General features: G+C 40.3%; 1 long non-coding RNA gene across 1 annotated transcript; it reads right to left on the bottom strand.

The window, feature by feature from the left end:
• Positions 1–21,658: 21,658 nt before the first annotated feature.
• LOC145094690 (uncharacterized) lies at positions 21,659–22,734 on the bottom strand. The gene is made up of 3 exons (XR_013703495.1): positions 22,464–22,734; positions 21,867–22,001; positions 21,659–21,786 (listed from the first exon to the last, which is right to left on the bottom strand). It is a non-coding gene; the product is annotated as an uncharacterized LOC145094690 (long non-coding RNA).
• Between the last annotated feature and the right edge of the window lie 743 nt (positions 22,735–23,477).

Here is a 23,477-nt window from a genome sequence, read left to right as displayed (position 1 = left end):
TCTCTAATATATATCATCCTAACTACCCGGATGCATACATAGCCAAGCAATAACATAACAAACAACTACCCAGATTCCCATCCGATAAAGGGCCGACCTTGGTGCCTTAGACCCTGTTGATATAGTGAGGATAACTCACCTGCAACTGCCGACTTGAAGAAATAAGGCCAGGCTGCTCCGACCACCAGCACGAACTCCACCACTGATCATTACCAAATAACCAAAACCAATTAAGACCAATAATTACCAAAATACCCTTGGAAGTCAACTGGTCAACCATTGGTCAAATTCAAAGTCCTCAGTCAAAGTCAACCTTCCTAACTGGCTCTACTCGCCGAGTCAACCCGCTGACTCGTCGAGTCCCTATGCTTTGAAAACTCCCCTGACGGTACTCAACTCACTGAGTCATCCCTCGAATTGCCGATTCACCGTTCAACCAGAAAGGTTAGGACTCCTCGACCAGACTCGCCGAGTCCAAGAACAGACTCGCCAAGTCCAAGGCAATATTCAACAGACTCGTCGAGTTGTTCTTCCAACTCGTCGAGTTCCTGCCCATCTTCATACAACTCGCCGAGTTACTATGCGACTCAAGACTGATATCAAGCCCGACTCGCCAAGTCATCTCCCAGACTCGCCGAGTCCACACGTGACATCTTCGTTCAGACGATCATAGGCCATTCCATTGCTTCCAATACATAGATCTGGACTCCTAGGGCCATATTCACACGTAAAGTTTCCAACTTTACGTGCATGCAAGGCTCAACAAGCTCCAAACAAGCTACAAGAAGGTTTTGGGACAAAGGCACTCTCAAACCAGCCCAAACACTGATGCTTTCTGCCCTTATCACTCCAATACAACCTAGTTCTAAAGTTGCAACTTCAGATCTAACCAATAAACCCGAAATGAATCCAAACCAAGCTAAAGAATCCCCAAGACAACCACCAAGGATGAACCACAAAGGAAAAATCTTAAGGAAAGAGCTCCTTACCTCAGAGATGTACACAAATCTGATGTAGATCTCAGATCTTTACAAGCCTCTTGATGCTAGCTCCTAATTCTCAAGCTCCTTTCACAATTTCCTCTTCTAAGCCCCAATCTTTCCAACAATGAAGCCTCACACGAAATTAGGGTTTTCTGGAACTAAAAGGGAAGGTAGAGAGGCCGAGGGTGGCTATAATATGCTTTATATATGGCACAAACCCCGGATTAGGGTGTTTCTCCCTTCAGCACCAACATGTCGAGTTCAGCTGCTGACTCGCCGAGTTGGTCACTTAACATGCGTCCTAAATCGCGACCCGACTCGCCGAGTCGAACTTCCTTATTTACACTTAGAACTCTGAGCTTGTACTTCTGAACTCGGGGTGTTACAATTCTTCCCCACTTAAATTAGGCTTCGTCCTCGAAGCCTGCCAGAACACATCCCATGTGATATTCCCACAATGCACCTCCTAGTATCAATCGACCCAGGTTCCTCCGAACACTCCTAACCATCCTCTATAAAGTCCACTCTTCCCTCCCAGAGTTACGACAACTAATTCAAGCTGGCCACCGGCTTCTTTCTCTGATAACAACCCTTATTAACCAATGATCACCCGATGATACTTTCATCACTCCAAATCAGAACAATCACTTGACCTTTACCAAGCTAGATATCACCCTGAACCACCGGGTCCTGACCCGGTACCAAGCTGTTACCCCTTTCTTCGACTGGCATATCCTTTATCAAATTCATTTCTTTCCGAGCTGACAAGATGGCACATCCTTCAGCTCCTGAGCAACTCCCATGAGCTCTCCCCTGCAATCACACACACATGCTGAACTTGCTCTAACATCCTCGGGCTGGAAAACCCGATATACTGACGATACCTCCATACATCCCCATGATGATTTACCACTACATACATAACCTCCTGATCACAACCATACTGAAAATCCAAGGCTTCATCCTTGCATCTCTTCCGAAATCCTTAGTTCTACTAAACAGAGTGCAACCCACTCACACCTCCCCATCACGACCTCTAGGTCCTTGACCTCTGACTGTAATATCCCCGTACAATCCTCAGCACCGGTCCAGACTACTCCCGAGTCTGTTAACCTGCTGTCTCACCTTCCTTTGTCCAAACCTCCAATCTGGAACCACTATCCTCCTCCTCTCCCAAGGAGACTGAAACATGGTTGCGCATTATCCAACATTGCTACAACCTCAACAGGCATCCAACCCGTAAGTGCTCCCATATATTTGGTGCAACCCCAGTGCTTACTATCAATAACTAAAGTACTTTCGATCACCCATTCCCACTATTTTTTTCCTTTTAGAGGACCCACACTCCTTTTGGAGCTATATACCTTCCCCTTCCAGGGAATCTACTCAACAATCCTTGCCACACTTGCAAGTGTCACTATATTAAACTCCACTCTACACTATCCATGTAGAGCAACTGCTATTCTCGAACTCCCATATACTCAGAATCCGATCACATACTAACTAGGCCCACGCACGGCCTCCAGCCGACTCCATCCTCATGATCAATACTTAGGGCTAGACCATATCGATTACCATCTCATGGCGACCTATTCACTTATACTACTCATACCGATCCAATAACACATACAGAGTCTTCATCATGACTGGACTGCCTTTCCAGGCCTTCAGCCTCTCTGGACCACTCTCGGAACCTTCAACATGTCTGGACCGCCCTCCTGGGCCTTCATCCTGTCTGGACCGTTCCCCGAGCCATCGGCCTGACTGGTACGCCTTCCAGCCTTCAGTATATCTGGACCGCTCAAAACTGTCGTACGCCACCCTAAACCATTCTTCCCAGGAATCTCTCCCATGCAGTCTGTTCTATCCCTCTAGGCGTTCCGAACTCCGAATCCGTCCCTTGAATTTTTCCCCGGCCTAAACCCAGGCCTCACATCGACCAACTACCTCATCTGAACCTATGGTCTGCTCCCTGTCCTATGCACCTATCACATACGCTAAATAACCCGCATACCCGTGCTGCAATGCTGCCGAGCCCTGACAGCTAACAAAACCTTCAATCTATCAATCCAAAACCCTCAGAGTTGAACACACCCTCGAGCGAATACTTGAACTTAACTCAATCATAACCAGACTTCCAACCCAAATCCCCAAATTCTGTTGTCAATTACCGAGAAGACGGGATACACATAATGGGGAGTTTTACCGAACCCCCGACTCACACAACCCTTAACCATTCAGCCACTAGGGCCTCCATTCTCCCTGTCGGGTTATGAAACTTATCCCCGTTTCAAAACCCTTCCCACATCCGCATCGTGGGGTAACACTCCCCCACTTAGATTCGACTAAGACTTCGTAATACATGGAAACTGGAGGATTCTCAATCCTTCTCACTTCCCAACGACCGATCCGAGGCCGACCAATTCTTTCCCACTAGTGTTCCATTACTAGCCCATTCCGAATGATCAGACACCTCCAAGAACCAGATGAGAACTTGCTGAACTCCGGAGAACTCGTCACCCACTAATGCTTGAGTGACCCCACACTCATGCCCTGAAGGCCAAGAGATAAATGCTCCAACTAATACCTTGCCAACGAACCCCTTTCCGCTGGCGCTTCCGTCCGTCGATCACGAACGGTTGCTAATACCATTGAGTCCCAACAATGCTGAATGACCATTCTGAGAAACCCTGCCTGCGGACTTCCCCCATAATACCCCTTTTTCCAAAGGCGTTCCACTAAACTTCCCGCTCCCAGGTACTAGAATCAGTCTCTTCAGGGTTTGCACCCTGACCCAATTATCAGCTCAACGTCCATAGCTGAACTGCAGGAGCTGAAACAACCTCTGCCCTAAACTGGGATACAACTACTCCCAAGACATAATCTACACTCCCAATGTGCAATAGATTGTACAATCAATCCTTGTCGTCCGATGCAAGAGATCCAAGGCAAACCGGACTCCAGATTTACTTATGCCAAGTCGACCCACCTACGCTTACCGGTGCTTGAATAATGTTGCAAACCTCTGTAACCAACTGACCCCAATGCTGGAGAACAACCTTCCCCTAGTTCACAAGTCTGCTCACTTCTTCGAGCTCGAGAAACTGAGAAGGAACAGTCCTTTCCCTACCAAACGTCAATCCAATTCATCAATTAGCCATTTCACTACCAGCTGCAAAACCCTAGCTGAACATAGTCATCACTCCTTTCCAATGTCCTGAGCCCTTGGAGGTTCCGCTCCACCCTGACCTCCTCCCGTAGTCCTCAAAGTGGCTGGTGCTGGAGCCTGCACCGGTCTTGCATTGAGTTGTGGACAGTTGACCCTCAAGTGTCCAATCTGATGACAGTGATAACAGATCCTCAAATCCTGAATCGGGGCTGACTAATGGCAATCCCTCGCATAATGCCCCTCTTTCCCACACTTGCGGCACGCACCACCGGACCTACAAACTCCGCTATGACCCTTCCCGCACTTCTCACAAGTGTGGCTTCTCTGACTTCCCAACCTAGAATCAATGGTCTTGGACCGTTTTGGCGTCGGCTGCAACTGCATCGGGGTCTGCCTCTGCTCTTGCACCTGTAACTGAATTTCCAACTCATGCCGATGGGCGGCCTCCTGCAACTACAACAAGATCTCGCACCTCTGCGTAGACACAAACTGCCTGATATCCCTCTTGAGCATACTCAGATATCGGGACATCTGAGACTGCTCCGAAGTAAAACTCAGGGCAAAACATCGTCCTCTCAGTGAACATCCTGGTGATCTCCGTCACCGACTCTAAATCCTGCTTCAGTTCCAAGAACTCTTGAGTCAACCTTTCTCTCTCAACCCTCGGAACATATTGAGTGTTGAATATCTCCCGAAACTAATCCCAAGTAATCGCGGCCCGCTGTGCATCCGAATGAAATCCCTTAGTAAACCTCCACTAATCCCTCGCTCCAAGCCTCAAAAGGTTCAGAGCACACCTCACCCTCTGATCAGCAGGGCATGAACACGTGAAGAAACAACCCTCCACGTCTGACAACCACCTCATAGCAACGATCAGATCCTGAACTCCATCGAAAATAGGGGGCTTCGTATTATCGAAGTCCTGATACTAGAAACCTCGACCGGTTCCTCCCGCTTGCCGCTGTTATAGCCGTTGTAGCTGCCGAGTCCTCCCTCGACGCGACTCATCTCTTGACGAGACTCATCTCATCGAGTCCCTATGCTCTGAAAACTCCCATGACGCGACTCATCTCACCGAGTCCTCCCTCGAGTTGCCGATTCACCGTTCAACCACAAAGGTTAGGACTCCTCGACTAGACTCGCCGAGTCCAAGAACAGACTCACCAAGTCCAAGGCAATATTCAACAGACTCGCCGAGTTGTTCTTCCAACTCGTCGAGTTCCTGCCCATCTTCATACAACTCGTCGAGTCCGCCCATGTGACTCGCCGAGTTACTATGTGACTCAAAACTGATATCAATCCCGACTCGCCGAGTCATCTCCTAGACTCGCCGAGTCCACACGTGGCATCTTCATTCAGACGATCACAGGACATTCCATTGCTTCCAATACATATATCTGTACTCCTAGGGCCAGATTCACACGTAAAGTTTCCAACTTTACCTGCATGTAAGGCTCAACAAGCTCCAACCAAGCTACAATAAGGTTTTGGGACAAAGGCACTCTCAAACAAGCCCAAAGACTGATGCTTTCTGCCCTTATCACTCCAATACAACCTAGATCTAAATTTGCAACTTCAGATCTAACCTCTAAACCCTAAATGAATCCAAACCAAGCTAAAGAATCCCCAAGACAACCACCAAGGATGAACCACAAAGGAAAAATCTTAAGGCAAGAGCTCCTTACCTCAAAGATGTACACAAATCTGATGTAGATCTCAGAGATGAGGTACTTCTGCTTCATCTGGTCTTCGCGTTCCCATGTAAATTCTTGTCCACGCTTCGCGTTCCACCGAACTTTCACAATCGGAATGTGACTTTGCTTAGTATGCTTTACCTCCCGGTCCATGATTTTGATTGGTTCTTCGACGAACAAGAGATTTTCGTTGATTTCGATTTCTTCAAGTTGAATGATGAGGGTTTCGTCGGATAAACACTTTTTCAAATTGGAAACATGGAACACGGTGTGTACACTGCTGAGCTCGGCAGGTAGCTACGGTCTATAGGCCACTGGACCAATTCGAGCAAGAATCTCGAAGGGTCCAATGTATCGTGGGTTTAGTTTTCCCCGTTTCCCAAAACGAATCACCCCTTTCCAGGGAGAGAGTTTTAATAACACTCGATCCCCAAGTTGAAATTCCAAGGTCTTTCGCCGTTTATCATCGTAGCTCTTCTGTCGGTCTTGTGATGCTTGTAGTCGAGCTCTGATTTGAATTATTTTCTCCGTTGTTTTGCGTACGATCTCCGGTCCCGTTAATTCATTGCTTGATGTTTGTCTTCCTGCTAGTTGAGTGTCACCTACCTCAGCCCAACACAACGGCGATCTACATTTACGCCCATATAATGCCTCGAATAGGGCAACTTTGATGCTTGAGTGATAAATGTTGATGTATGAGAATTCGATCAAAGGCAAGTGGGTATCCCACGACTTTCCAAAGTCTATCACACATGCGCGAAGCATATCTTCAAGAGTTTGAATGGTTCGCTCACCTTGACCATCCCTTTGTGGATGATAAGCAGTGCTCATGTCTAGATGTGTTCCCATAGCCTTTTGAAGTGATTTCCAAAAACGCGAAGTTAATCTACTATCTCGGTCGGAGATGATAGATATTGGCACTCCATGAAGTCTCACCACTTCTTTGATGTATATCCTGGTCAACCTCTCCATCTCGTAGGAATCCATTATTGGCAGAAAATGAGCAGATTCCGTCAATCTGTCGACTATTACCCATATGGTATCCAATCCATCTGTCGACTTGGGTAATTTGGTCACAAAGTCCATAGTAATCCTTTCCCATTTCCACTCGGGAATTGCTAGTTGCTGTAATAATCCTGAGGGCTTCTAATATTCCACCTTCACTTTAACGCAAGTAAGGCATTTGCTAACATAGGTGGCAATCTCTGCCTTCATGTTGGGCCACTAATAATGTTGCTTGATATCCAAGTACATTTTATCAGAACCTGGATGGATGGAGTATCGTGTCTTGTGGGCTTCATTCATGACTATTTCTCTGAATCCTCCAAACTTAGGGATCCAAATGCGGTTCATGAAGTAATAGGCTCCATCCTCCTTAACATCGAAATTCTTTTCCATTCCACGCCACGCTTCGCTTGTTCTGTTTTCTGTCTCCAGAGCATTGAACTGGACTGCTTTGATTTGTGTGGTTAGGTGGGATTGAATGGTTATGGAGAGAGTTTTCACACGACGATTTGAATATTCTTTCCTACTCAAGGCATCAGCTACCACGTTAGCCTTTCCCGGGTGATACTTGATTTCACACTCATAATCGTTTAGCAGTTCAACCCATCTTCGTTGTCTTATGTTCATCTCCTTTTGATTTAAAATGTGTTGGAGACTCTTGTGGTCAGTGAAAATGGTGCACTTTGTACCATAAAGGTAGTGCCTCCAAATCTTCAAGGCGAAGACCACAGCTCCCAGTTTGAGATCATGGGTGGTATAATTCACCTCATGTGTCTTTAGTTGTCCGGACGCATAAGCTATCACCTTCCTACGCTGCATAAGTATGCAACCTAAACCCTGATTTGACGCATCGCAGTAATCTACGAAGTCCTCCGTTCCCTCTGGTAGCGATAGTACGGGTGCGCTGCACAGTGCTTGCTTCAGATTTCGGAATGCAACTTCTTACTTATTTGTCCATTCAAAGGGTATGCCCTTTTGTGTAAGCAAGGTAAGTGGTTTGTCTTTTTTGGAGAAGTTCTGAATGAACCTCCTGTAATAGCCTGAGAGACCTAAAAATTGACGAATTTATGTGGGTGTCGTTGGGATTGCCCATCCTTCAATGGCTTTGACCTTAGAAGGATCCACATGTATCCCTTCTTGGCTGACAACGTGACCTAAAAAGTTCACACTATGGAGCCAGAACTCACACTTAGAAAGTTTCTCGTATAGCTTTTTGGTTCATAGAGTTTCCAGGATTTGCCGGAGATGTTGGCCATGCTCCTCTTCGCTTCGAGAATAGACTAGAATGTCGTCGATAAAAACGATGACAAAGTTGTCGAGGAATGGTCGGCAGATTCGATTCATTAGGTACATGAATGTGGCAGGGGCATTCGTTAGACCGAAGGGCATTACGATAAATTCATAATGTCCATAACGAGTTAGGAAAGCGGTTTTGGGGATATCCTATTCCAGGACTTTGAGTTGGTGGTATCCGGATCGCAGATCTATCTTAGAGAAGTAGCTTCCACCTTGGAGTTGGTCAAACAGATCGTCGATTCGCGGAAGTGGATAGCGATTTTTGATAGTGAGCTTATTTAGTTCCCTGTAGTCAATACACTTCCTAAAGGAACCATCTTTCTTCTTAACAAAGAGAACCGGAGCTTCCCACAGTGAGAAGTTGGGTCGGATAAATCCTTTGTTCAAAAGCTCACTGAGTTGGCTGGACAACTCTTGCATCTTTGTAGGATCCAATCTATAGGGAGATTTGGCGATGGGTATAGCTCCTGATACGAGATCGATTCGGAACTCGACATGTCTTTCTGGGGGTATCCCCGGAAGATCTTCAGGAAAAACGTCTGGGAAATTGCAAGCCACTGGGATGTCTCAAATATTCACCTCTTCTTTGGACTTATCCACTATATGAGCTAGAAATGTCAAATCTTTCTTTCGTAGATACTTCTGTGCCTTAATGCACGAGATAAGACGAAGCTTCGTGCTAGGTTTTTCTCCGTATATAATTAGGGTTTCGTGATTTGGAAGGTGAAGGCAAATGGACTTCTGGTGACACATAATTTCAGCATGGTGGGGGCTTAACCAATCCATGCCGATAATCACATCAAAACTCCTAATGTAAACATGCATTAGGTTTATTTGAAAGACGGTGTTGGTTCAAGGTTAGGGTGCATCCGATGTAGATTTCCCCAGTGGATTCTGTTTTCAAATTAGCCATTTCCACCATAAAGGTTTCATTAAGCTTCTGGGGTTGTTGTTTTAAGAAGTGTTTAAATCTATTACTCACAAAGCATCATTCTGCTCTGGTATCAAATAGGATGCATGCATAAGTGTGGTTTAGGAGGAACATATCGGTGACAACAGCGGGGTCATGAACCACTTCTCCCTGACCCATGGTCAGCACTCTTCCTATTCCTCCATTCCCAGGGTTGTTGTTGTTGGGGCAGTTTCGACGAAAATGCCCAGTCTTTCCACATCCATAGCAGGTGTGGCTTGGTCCCGCATTTTTGCCGTTGTTGTTGGTGTTGTTGTTGTTTCGGTTGTTGTTGTTGTTGTTGTTTTCTTGCTGCTAGTTCTGGGAAGGATAGGTCCTGCAATATTTTTCCGTGTGACCCTTTCGATTGCAATTGGTACTATGCATCTCCCTGCATTCACCATGGTGATGGAGATTGCACTTGTTGCACTTTAGGAGATTCCTGGAATACTGCCTAGGGGCACTTGGAGTAGCTGAGACTGGAGCATGTGGTGTGGAGGAAACTTGGGTGGTTGCAGCATTGACTGTCACTGTTTATTGTTTCTTTGACGACTCTGAGCCTTGTCGCCTCTTTCTCTTGTTATTCTTTCCTTTCTTGTTTCCACTCTCCTTCTTGCCTTTAGCTTCCCCTGGTTTCTCGCCCTTCTTGGTGTTGTGGTCGTACAGTTTCTTAGCCAACCTCTTCACACTGTCAAAGGTTTCGGGATTTGCAGCTATCACATTCCCTTGGATTGGGGAGGTTAATCCCCAGATGAATCGTTCGATTTTCTTTCCCTCTGAAGTAATCATGCCAGGACACAACAGTGACAGTTCACTAAACCTTGATATGTATGCATCAATGTCGGAGTTTCGGACACTGAGGTTCCACAACTCTTGCTCCATCTTTTGAATTTCTCCTCGCGGGCAGTACTTGGCCATTAACATTTCTTTCAACTCCGTCCACGGCATAGAGTTGGCTATAGGGAGAGTCATGGCTTCTACGTGTCCATTCCACCAGGTGAGACCTTGGTCAACGAACGTGCTTGCGACAAACTTCAATTTCATCTCCTTAGAGCAGTCGCATATCTCAAATATCGATTCCACCTTCTCGATCCATCTTTTTAGGTTTATCATTCCACCCGTGCCATTAAAGGTTCGTGGCTTGGCGTTGGTTAAATCTTTGTAAGAGCATGTCTTGGTAGGTCCTTGATTTATCCCGTTGTTCGAACTTCCACCCCTTTTTCGATTGCCTCCCCCATTGTTCCCTTGGTGGATTTGTGCCATTGCTGCTGTGACCGCAGCAGATACAGCTGCTTGGAATGCAGCTGAGTCGACTTCGGCTGGGGTTGGTCTAAGGTTTCCACGGGTTGGTCGTTGAGGCATCTTTCTGTCACTGAACGGAAAGATGTTGAGTGCCTATGATTTTTGTGAGTTTGTGGTCCTATAAGCTAGGTGTAGTGCATGTACTTAAGTAGTTTCATATATTAACATACAATCATGGAAACATAACACATAATAGATAACATCAAAATAGAATACATATATTTTTCCACTAATAATATCCGTACTTTGATACATGAAAATTTGCTCGAAGGAGCATACATAAGTGGTGCAAGTTCGGCAGCGTAATGACTCTATGAGTAGTCTAATCACTTAAACAAAGAATCGACGGTACATAGCATAGATCATAGTAGCATAATACTAAAGACGGGTACGACTAGCCCTAGTCATGGTGGGATGTGCCAGGGGTGGTGATGAGGAAGTAGACGCTCCCTGAAGGCGAGCCACCAGTCGTTCCGCATCTCGGAGTCGAGCCTCCCACCTCGCCTGCCGCATGTGGAACTCTCGGATAACCTCTTGCATATGTTGTTCCACACGCTCAACTCTGGTCCGCATCTAGTGCATCAGATCGGCGGTGCTCTGAGCTAGGTATCCAGTGTTCCACAATCGTCTCACCATGACCGGAAGCGCGCGATCAGCTGGTCCTCCCTCCCTCAAGTCGTAGAACTCGCATGACATGCCGAACGGGGGTCGTTGTCCCTACGGTCTGCTCCACCTCCAAAGGTCGATACCCCAGGGGGTGTAGGACCAGTAGGGCCCACCCGATGAGCGAGCACCCTAATCGGGTAAGGAGGGTTGATGACTTCGGATTCTGTGTCCGAATCACCATCATCATCATCGATGGGTTCCTCCTCGAGGTCTTCTTCGACTTCCTCTTCTTCCAGGTCCACCACTGGATCAGCAAGTCCGCCCTCGACTTCCGCCTCAGGTTCTTCTTCAGACTCCTCCTCGGGGTCTTCTTCAGGTTCCTCTTCAGACTCCTCCTCGGGATCTTCGTCAGGTTCCTCTTCAGACTCTTCCTCGGGTTCTTCTTCAGGTTCCTCCTCCAACCATCCGTTATCCCCCTGATTAGGGAAATACGGATCTCCGGAGTGATGGAAGCCGGCCATACTGTCTGCGAGAGTGTATAAATATACTAATATTATTCCTAAAGATGTTTTACTTATTGTGTAATTTGAGTTGATGTTCTCTTCTTGGTAGAGAAGGGGTATGTTTTTAAGTTTAACGACCATCACGATTTCCTCGGGGCGTGTGATAGTTGTACTTCGGAGGAAATGTAGTTGATCAGCCTACATTCACCCCCTTAATACAACTATGTACAATCCCGACTTGACCGAGATGTCAGCATCATCTTATTTGATTTGGTATTATATTCTTTTTCCTATATCGTACAAGTAGAGGTGTTTTATCGTTGTGTTTTATTTGTTTTGTTCAGAGTTGTTTTAGTCCCTCTTGGTTTATAGTTGCATATTAATGTGTGGTTAGATATGCTACTTCACTATAAACAATACTCGGATACCAACCTGTCCCACCCCCGAACCAGATGGCGGAAACGTCCGAGAGCTCGCTTAACTTAAATTGAATATAATCACAACGAATATACATGAATCATAACATAAACATCACCATGCATCAATACATTACAACTAACATTGTTCACATCATGCACATTGTTTAAACATTACATATCCATAACATAAGTTTTTTCATAGTTTTCCAAAAGCATAATTCCCTAACATACTTGGTATTACTCCTCAGATTACCTATTACCTGAGAATACAAGTTATTTTGAAAAACATCAACATATGGAATGTTAGTGAGTTCATAAGCATGGTTATTGTGAAAATGTTTTGTGTAGTTTATAAAACCTAGAAAATCCAATATTTTCTGAAAAAGACAATTGTTTATACCAAAGTGTGAAGGTCCATAGGTTTCTGCATGAATGATTTCAAAGCATGTATAAATGAAAAGTTTTGCCTTATAGTTATTGAAAAGTACAAATGAATGGTGTAGATTTCCTCAAAAAAACCCGATGTTTTCCGATCAGAAAATATAGTTGTTTCCAATTCTTATACCGTCACAACGAATGATTATGATTTTTCCTTGATTACTCGGATAGTATTAGATTTGTTAATGTGAGTCGTTATAACCATCCATGATAATGACTAGTTCATCTGTCTTGGCATTCTAACGAACGCCGGAATTGATCTTAAGAATTTGTCACCCTAGACTGGCCGCGTCTAACTGTAGCGAACAGCTGAGGTGTGGGGGAGTCACCCCCGTATAGATCTATACACAAACTCTCGCTCTCCCTCCAGGAGACTTTGATTATAACTACAGACTACAAACGACCCATAGAGGTGCCACCCGCTATTACTAACTGAATCTAACATGAATTTTGATTACCACTGATGAACGACCTGTATATGTTTACTGAATTGAAGGTAGGCCTAATAAACGAGGAGAAGAGGATTACAAAGTCCTACTAATCCCACGTATTATTTATGGCTATTGAGTATACGAAGCACACGTTGGCCCATTTCACATTTGATTTATTTGGACCTTACTAGCAATGTTAATGGGCCGCTAAGGCCCAATAGCACTTGAAAGCCATTGAGGGTCCTTTCAACATGTAATTGGGTCACAAGAGGCCCAATAACATTGATTTTTATCATTGGGCTCAAAAGTTATGTTAATGGGTCAGGCCCAATAAGCATGATTTGAGACTTTCAAGCCCAAGGGTTTGAGTGTTTACTTGTTTTAGGTGTTGTACAATTGTTGGAAAGTTTTATTGAACGATTGTTATTTTTGGATCGGCACGAGGCCGTTCGATTGTTTATAACGATTTTTGGAATTATACGTGTATTCATCTTTCCATTTTCATGAGTTGTAGTTTGGTATTTTGGACTCAAATATCTTAATAATAAAATAATTGGTTCAAAATATTGGTTTGAACTTTTCAGCCATTCTCTAATAAAAATGACAATTTTAGTCCCTTATATAAAAAAAGACATTTTAGGCCCTTAAATCATTTGCTTGACATTTTTGATCCATACACTTGTTTAAATGATGTTTTTAGTTCAAAATTTACTCCTTGGCAGTTTCAGCCCTTCCAGTAAAGAGTTTTTCGGTGTAAGCCCAAAATTTTCGCAATTTTACAATTTTGGCCCAAAATCCAGAAACTTTACATTTTTTATCCTTGTTTGGAAAAATATCATTTTAACCCCTGAATTAGTTTTGTTTACCCTTTTCCCCTTGTTTTGAGAATTTTACCATTTCAACCCCTTGAAAAACACCTTTTTCGCAATTTTGGGCCTAAAGGCCGAAAAGCCCAAAGTTTAGCCCATTAGGCTAAAATTTACACCTTTAGTCCTTTAAAAAGGAATATTGTTATAATAAATCATATTTTAACTGATTTCACCTTTTTGACCCTTATAAAACTGTAAATGACATCTATTTCCCATCTTTTGCTTATTTGTCAAAAATGGTTCATGATTTGGATTTGTGTTTTGTTTTGCTTATTTTGAACTTCTATAATACTTTGGTCTTGATAATAACATGTTTTAAGATGTCTTAGAACATATTTTTCCTAATCATGGTTAAGGAACTCGGCTAGATCATGATTTGTCACACATATTTATCAAATAAACTCAAGAAATCACACATATCATACAAAAACACATAGATCTACACATTTTACTTGTATTCTCCCCCATAAATCTTGTAAAAACCGAAAACAGAGGGGTATGAACTCACCTTGGTTTTTTTGTTTCGATTTTTAAGGAAGAAATGGAGAGATCTTGGCCTTTAGCAAGCTTCCTTGAGTGGATTCCGAACTCAAGAAGTTCTAGGAGGCATTAGACTGTAGCTTGAAGTTATTTTTGAATGAAAAACTCATTGGAATGCTTCTAATTCTCGAAAATTTGGATGAAAAGGAGGAGGGTGTTCTTATGTATTTGAGAGATTTTTGAGAGTGTGTGGGTGCTCTTGAGTTGGTCTCGGTCGAGAGTAGGGGAAGGTGGAAGAAAAAGTGGGATTTTGCATAGATATATGTGATTACATAGTTATATGTTGTATACTAAGCTTGGTTGTCCTCTAATCAAAGATGAGGTGTCATCTTCCCCTTAATCCTCCACTAATCTCTCTTTTTTTTAACTTTGGGCCGAGAGTGAGAAAGAGGAGAAGTGCTTTGGGCCTTTTGTGCTTGATTTCGATAGTATGAGGCCCAATTTCATGGTTTTCGGCCCAATATAAATCAAAGTATGAGTTTTATGGCCCATTTGGGCTAGTTAAATTTGTTATGGCCCAATAAGGCCCATTAGAGATAAAATAGTCCATTTTAGATCCATTATGGCCCAAAATGTTAAGTTTCATGAATGTGGGTCCTATTAGTGCCCATTTAAGAGTTCTTAGCCCAAAATAGTCAAATTGTAAGCTTATTGGCCCATTAGGCGCAATAAGGAAATCCTAGTCCATAATGGACCTAAAACAGGATTTCTAGGGTTTCCAATTCTTTGTTGACTATTTGGAGTGTTTGTATAGAGTGTTTGATGAAATTTTGTTGTCATTGAATAAGCATCATACATGCTTTGAAGTTTTAATCACCATTTTATCATTGTTCAATGTTTACAAAGCATCAAAATTTCTAGTTGTGACAATATATTCTTCCATTCTAGATATCATATGGACTGAGACATGGATTATAATCATTCTCTCAATCCATTTGATGTTTCCCGATTTCCAATTTATGATGACTCGCTGATTGAACAAATCAAATCAGTCCTGGCTTGGTCAAGCACTCACATGTGTCATCGCTAAATCATCGACGAGCCTACATATATCGCTTTTATCCCGAAGGTAAAAGGAATGGATAAACTTCGACTCATATGGCTTGTTCTACTACTTGTTGAATCATACACAAAGGCACATTTTATAACATCGAGTTACCGAATGCGTTTTCGTGCAATCAATGTACAACCAACTCATAGTAACAACTCATATCGCTAGGTTTAAATATTATACGATACTATCGTCTCATGATAACTGGTGATAAAATCCATGAAGTGATTCAAATGAGCGCAGGTTGAATCCAATACTCAGAACTTATGAGCACTCATGAGTGTTGTAGTACAACTTTGTCCACCAACTTGGACCTCTACAAGCCAACCCATGACAGTCTTGATTCGTATCTACTTCCAACATATGAACGACTGTGGATGGTTTGAATAACTTAGCCATTCCGGAAAAATAACCTAGTTATTATGGAAGTCAAAACATGCAAAGTGAAACACAAGAATAAATGAATCAAATATGGTATCAAACCCTATGAATATAAATAGACCACTTTTAATTATGACCATACTGATTACTCATTATTCATTATTTCGGTTTATCAAATTTATACGTGAATTAAAAACACTAGTTGTCCCATGCTCCAAGCATGTACACTATGTTTTTCTAAACAATAGTTTTGCCATACACCAAGTATGCACTCTATGTTTATCTATGATCCTTACTTTGTGAACTAGATCGATTGAACATAATTTCACTGATTCTCTTTTCACACTTCCAAATCGTTGTCATAAATGTAAGAATTCCTAACATTTATCCAAATCTGTTTAGATTTTAAACTTATATGCCCTGTTCTTCTTGTAATGATTATGCACAAAGCCACAAAGACTTGACAACAATCATTACAGAGTATTCCAATGGAGAGCAATTCCATGGAAACGATGTCTCAAATTCAAAGCGCATTTCTTTGAACATGCTTCTTACATTAAGTTTCTTTAACCTTACACAGATTGCTTCCACCTATGAAGACAATTCTATATTCCCATTTTGACTACCACTTCTGAACAAGAGTTGCCTCTTTTCAGACTATGTCAATATGGTCCTTCCAATATGTCACAACTAGGAATTTTGATGTCTTGTAAACATTGAACAATAATAACAAATGTCAACCAACAATGTGAAATCATGTAGGATGCTTATTCAATAACAATAGAATTTCAATCAAACACTTTATACAACCACTGAAAATGGTCAATAAAGAATTGGAAACCCTAGAAATCCCGGTTTAAGTCCATTCTGGACTAGGATTTCCTTATTGGGCCCAATGGGCCAATAAGCTTCCGATTTGACTATCTTGGGCTTAGAACTCTTAAATGGGCTCTAATTGGACCCACTTCCATATATTTTAAATATTTTGGGCCATATTGGGCCTAGAATGAAATAAAATACCTAAATGGACCTTATTGGGCCATAACTAACCTAATTTAGCCCTAATAGGTCATAAAAATCATATTTATATTTATTTGGGCCAAAAATCACTTAACTTCACCATAAAATGGGCTTAATCATTCAAAGCCCAAAAAAATTTCTCTTTCCCTCTCCATTTTCGGCCCAAGCCCACAAAAAAAGGAAGAGTTGACTTTGTGGTGCCAACTCATTTTTACCTAATGGACTTCCATGCAAGCTCTCATACTTCCATGCAAAAATCCCATCATTCTCTCTCTTCTTCTCCCTTTCTTCCTCTCAGCCGAATCCAAACAAACACACACCCACACTTCACTCAAAAATTCTCTCAAGAAGCTCTCTCTATTTCTCTCCAAATTTTCGAGATCTAAGAGGTTTTCAAGGAGTTTCTTCCACAAAAATCATCATTCAAGGTAAGTTGGTGCTTAAATCTATGATCTAACTCACTTCTTTTCGTCAAAAATTACTTCTTAATCCATTCAAATTCATGATCTTGCATCTTAGAACCCACTAAGTTCGAGATCCATCCAAGGAACTTGCTAGGACCGAAAATAACACCAAACTTCTCCCAATCTTCTTCAAAACCGAAACCACAACTCAAGGTGAGCTTCATACCCCTTTCTTTTTGGTTTTTAAGAGTTTTATGGAGGAGAATACAAGAAAATGTGTAGATCTATGTGTATGTGTATGCTATGTGTGATTTGATGCATGTATGTGTGTGATTTCATGTGTTTTGTGATGAATATGTTACCAAAAAGGGTGTAAACCCGAGATCTATGACATGAAAAAGGAAACAAACATAACCTAAGCTATTTTACACTAAAAAAGTTGATGAGTTTGAAAAACTCTTTGATCGTTTAGATCTTTAAACAGGTTAATCACAAAAACGTAAAACAGAAATATCAAGCACAAGAGTGAATCAAAATATGTCGAATGATTCAATAAATTCAAGTCTCAGCAGAGCTCGACAAAGAACTTCCGCTGTAGAGGCTATTAGGGTTACAAACGATAAAGATAATATCTATGAAATAATCGACTTCAAATCTTACGTACTAGGATGCATGCAAGCATCAATATATACTAAACCCTAGAATATAAAATCACGGATGGACAGGCCCAATCCGGATACAAAATTGGACTTAAGAACGAGCCCAAGACGCAACACCTAACAGACCCTACACAAGTCAATAATAATAGCTTATAAGGTCATGATGAACATATTCTAACATAAAACCCATTTTTGGGCTTAAATTGTCAAAAATACAAAACTTGGGGTACAAATCGACAAGTCACGGTTTCTTGAAGGTCAAAAGGGTCAAAACAGTTTCTATAAACATTTTTCTGAACATTAGAAATTTCATGGGACTTAAAATGTAAATTTTTAGCTTAATGGGCTAATTTTGGGCTTTTCGGCCCAATAAGCCTCAAAATGCGAAAAATGATAAATTTTAAGGGTTGAAATGAAACTTTCTGTAAAACAGGGGGTAATTAGCATGACAAAATTATTTTATGGGTCAAAAATGCTTTTCACTATCAAAAGGGACCAATAATGTAAAGTTTTTAGATTTTGGGCCAAAACTGTAAAAGTTGTGAAAAATGGGGTTCTAACCGAGAAACACTATTCTGGAGGGGCTGAAGCTGTCAACAAAATAAATTTTGGGTTAAAATCCGTGTTTTCATTAAATAAATAATACAAAAGTCTCAAGAAAAGGTTTTAAGGACTAAAAATGAAATTTTTTTATATAAAAGGACCAAAAGTGTTATTTTTATAAAAGAAGGGTAATGAAAAGGTCAAATCCCACCTTTAAACAAATTAATTCATTAATACAAAATACAAGAACCACGACTACTGACGAAACGGAAAACAAATACACTCTCAACAACAAATATCGTTACAAACGAAGTGATTCAGTCTCGAATCAATACAAAACAACTAGCGTTAAACCAAACCATCTAAATAAATACGTGATAACTACGATGAGAAAACTTACAAACTTTGGGCTTGGAAGTTTCAAATCATGCTTTTTTGGGCTTTGCTAGACCATTAACATGATCTTTGGGCCCAAAGGGAATATGCTTATGTGCTATCGGGCCTCCTATGACCCGATTTCATGTAAAAGGACTTTCAATAGCTCTAATGTGCTATTGGGCCCTAGTGGCCCATTGCTATTGCTAGTGAGGTCAAGAAATCAAATGCGAGTTGGGCCAACGTGCCTTTCGCAGTCCCGACAGCCTAAATAACTCACGTAATATAACGGGACTTTGTACTCCCCTTTTTCCTTGTTCGTTAGGCTTACGAGTAATCAAGGTAAACAGATTCAAGGCGTTAATCAAAAGTAATCATGGTTTTTGGATTAAGTGAGTAGTGATGGACGACACCTCTAAGGATCGTTCAAAACCTGTAGTTATAAACTAGACATTTCCAAATGCATGATTATAACGACTCACAAACCCTAATTAATCCAAAGCCACTCGAGAAATCAATAATCAAATATCGTGATGGTATAACAAATTGGGAATTCACTGTGTTTTATGTAACGGGAAAACATTGGGTTTTCCTAGCAAGTTCAACATTTTCACTTGTGCGATCATTACAGAAGTTCAACAATTATACATGTTTTGAAAATCAACAAGCATATATTCACGGATCTTCACACTTTTTATAAACAATGATCTTTTTCAAAAAATATCGGATTTTCTGGGTTTTACAAACTACACCAAATCATTTTACCACAACATTGCTTATGAACTCACCAACATTTCATATGTTGACGTTTTTCAAAATTAACTTGTATTCTCAGGTAACAGGTAAACCGGAGAATAAGTACCAAGTAATGTTAGGGTGTTTTGCTTATGATATCTATCAGACAGTTTATGTTATGAAATTGTAATGTTTAAAACAATGTACTGGATGTAAACAATATCAGTTGTATCATTTCGATGCTTGGTGATGATTTATGTTACGATTCATGTATATTCATTGTGATGGTATTCAATTTAAGTCACAAGAGCCCTCGGACGTTTCCGTCGTCTGGTTTGGGGGTGTGACACAATATTAACAGTATATTTCCAATTGTCCTTGAGCAACCAATCTTTGGTAAACCTTAGATTGTCCTCGACAATTGCTTAATCACTTTAGTCATATCCAATTCTAGACATTGTTCCCCTTAATGCCCCAAGGCATTTGGAAAATTCAGAAAGGATAAATATTATAGCACATGTAATCAATCTTGTACCCAAAGTAAATGGGACACGATTCATGATGTCTCACATAAAGACATGGTTCTAGACCAGTCTTTTGCCATAATAATTTTTTGTTTGCCATATTCTGAAAATTTGACTATGAAAAGGGATGTGGTAATCATAATCGAATTTTGAGAATGCAATATATAGAATTTTCTTAAGTTGAACCAATCCAACATGAAATTCATATATATATATATATATATATATATATATATATATATATATATATATATATATATATTCTTGACTAAAGGTGATTAAAATCTCAATATAAGCTCTTTAGAATGATTATAAACTCAATCTAAGCTTTTTAGAATTGAAATGAAGTATAATTTCCTCTCCCTTAATTATAGCAAAACAACTTTTTCAACCCTTGCAACCTCACAAATTGAAACTTTTGTTTTCTATAATTAACATTGCTAACTTGCAATACTTATCGTAATTATCATGCTCCACTAACATGATGATTATTAGCATAACACTTATGCTCCCACTAGCTTTGACATGTATCCAGAAAACAGTTGGACCTCTAGAAGTCAATACTTTATTGACATTCTTAACAAAGTTCAGATTTCTGATACTAGATTGCTTTGATAAGAATTTATCAAAATCATACACCTTATCTTAGATAGCTCACAGGTGTGTCTAAACAATATCAGAACTATGAAAAGGGATGTTGTAATCATAGTCTCAATTGTTTAGACCTTTTCTATTTCTCATAAGTCCAAGTTAGTGTGCTAGTTACCCACGCACGCTCCACTAACGACTTTGAGAACTGCAAATATCACAATTCCTATCTACTTAAAATCTAATTAGTGAAAGAATTTCCTCACCATCATTTTCATGAATCGGAGAGAAACCTTATGACACTTAGATTTTATTGTGTATGTGCTCTTATCCATGTGAATTTGACAAACCATAATCACAAGACTAGGTTAGTGACAAATCCTAAGTCATATGGATTCAACTTGTTCAATCTTAACTTCTTGCCACCTAGCAGCTTAAGGGCCTGCCATTGCTTCCAAGTAGCTATGCAAGCAATTTAGAACATGTAGAACTCAAATGTATAGCCAACTTAACTAGAATGGGCAAATAAATGTCAACACGATAGGTTATAAACCTCTAGTTGTGTGCTAGTGATGAAATATAGGTTTTATTCTTGATTTCTTCTTGAAAGCATTTCAGGATCTTTTAGACTCCCACTATCTTCTTGACCAATGAGACTTTCTTGTCAAATATTCAAGAGATAGTGTGGATTCTAATCAAGATAAACACTTCACACAATTGGCCTTAGGGTGTCTTTGTTTTATCCAAAACATCACAACTTATCAATTTCAAATGTACAAGAGTAGAAAACTTTTACTCTTACATTTGACAAGTGTTTTAAACCTTCTTTAAGACATGTCACTCAAGTTACAATCTTAGAGTATGACTATAAGAATTGTTTTTGGAACGATGTATGAATCATCTTCTTGATTTAACCACTTCAACAATTCATAAATCCTCTTCTTAACTATTAGAATGCACTTAAAGGATGAATTGTGATAAGGTCTCTTAATCATTAAGATGATCATTTAACATGATACTAAAGTACTCTCCCATCTTTTTCAGATTTGAGAAGCTTTTATCCTTCTGCCTAATTTGATTCTTCCCATTCGTTCTGCCATACATCGAAAATTTTCCAATGTATCAAAATTACACTTAATATTTGTTTCATTGAACGGAATGGAATAGAATGAAAGAGAGAGTGAGAGGAGAGTACTTGACAGTGTCCATGGCTGCTAAGATTTCATTCATGAGACCGATTCTCTTATCGGTTCTCTGCAGTCCTTCCTTTGAAATTTTTTGCATTATACTAATAACCAAAGTCTGTTTCAACATGACAAATTACAAGTTATATGTATGTATGTATGTATGTATGTATGTATGTAATGTATGAGTTGTAGCACCTGTATGGGGAACATGAGATCTAGCAATAATGCACCAAGGACTGAAGCAACACTAAGTTGTTGGTAGAGAAGAACCAAACCAAGAATGATACGAAAAGGTGCAGACCATAAAGTGTGAAGTGATTGGGTTACTTGCTGTTGGAAAAGAAATGGAAAGAAAATTAGAAAGATAATAAAAATGATCTTAAAAGAATGTAACAATCTTCCCAGATGCAATCTTTCTGCGACTCTCATTAGTTAGCCTCAAAGTCTTCCGGAAGACTGCAACAATCTTTGAGGAAAAATAGGTTCAATTAGGTGTACAACTTCATTATCTTCAAGGTAAGTATGGTAGAAAAATCGATCATTACAAACAATGGATGAAGAGCAATCGTTGCCAGAGACAATAGGGGTAGGCATTATCGCTGTCGGAGGACGATAACAATCCCTGACACCACCGTGTTTGTCAAGAAAAATATAAGAGAACTATTTCTACGGTTATACAGCTTCAACCGAAAAACATGATTTCAAAATTGAAATTAAATTTTTCATATGGTAAGCTATCTTTGATTTAAGGAGAAAGTTGATGGGAATCAAAGGTTATTAAGAGAAACATACCTTACTTTAATTTCCATGGATGAAATCGATGAATTAGGCAACAAAAAAAAGGCAATCGTAAAGTCAGAGATCAGAGAAGAAGATGTGGGGAGAAGAAGAACTGACAATCGATGAAACGATCTTGGAGGAGACAACCACTTATTGTGCAAAACATGGTGAGAAGAAGAACCGCCAAGAAAACTCTAAATACAGAGTTATTGCGGTGAGGACTGTAGCAGAAGAAGATCGAACAGCTGAAATTGAAGAATGGCGAAGAGAACTTTGATGAGGTGATTTTATTGAAAATATCGTGAAATAAAGCAGGGGCAAAATTGGTATTTAACTTTGTATGAAATGAGTGGTTTGAGTGGACACGTGGCATAATGGTTTTGTTTATTAGATAGGAAGATATATATATATATATATATATATATATATATATATATATATATATATATATATATATATATATGGGTAAAGTGAATATACCTAACAACCTTATATAAGCTTAGGTACCTAACTCCATAATATTACATCGGTTTGTATCATATTTACATTGTAAATGCCTAAGGTTCTTAAACTTCAACCCCATAACTTGATTACTTCCAAAATCTCTGGACTTTCACCGATATCTTTCTTTTATATCACGTCTTTCTATTGAATACCACCTGATGGGCTTCATATCCTACCGCTACAAATGAAAGGATGTAGGAGAAATATAATGATGACTTTCCATTTTTTTCTGAAGTAAATCAAGTTTAGGGATGAAGTTTAAGAACATTGGATGACTGCAATGAAAATTTAATGCAAAATGACGTAGTATGATGAGGTTAGGTACCTAAGCTTATATAAGGTTGTTAGGTATATTCACTTTATCCTATATATATATATATATATATATATATATATATATATATATATATATATATATATATATATATATATATATATATATATATATATATATATATATATATATATGAAACTAAGCTTGAATGAGTGAACAAATGAACTTTTTTATCTACACACAATTTT

Source organism: Lactuca serriola, chromosome 3 (assembly GCF_051521515.1).
Source record: "Lactuca serriola cultivar US96UC23 chromosome 3, Lser_US96UC23_V15, whole genome shotgun sequence".
Lineage (NCBI taxonomy): Eukaryota > Viridiplantae > Streptophyta > Magnoliopsida > Asterales > Asteraceae > Lactuca > Lactuca serriola.
The sequence above is the reverse complement of the archived record's forward strand: the minus strand, read 5'-3'. Positions and strand labels throughout refer to the sequence as shown.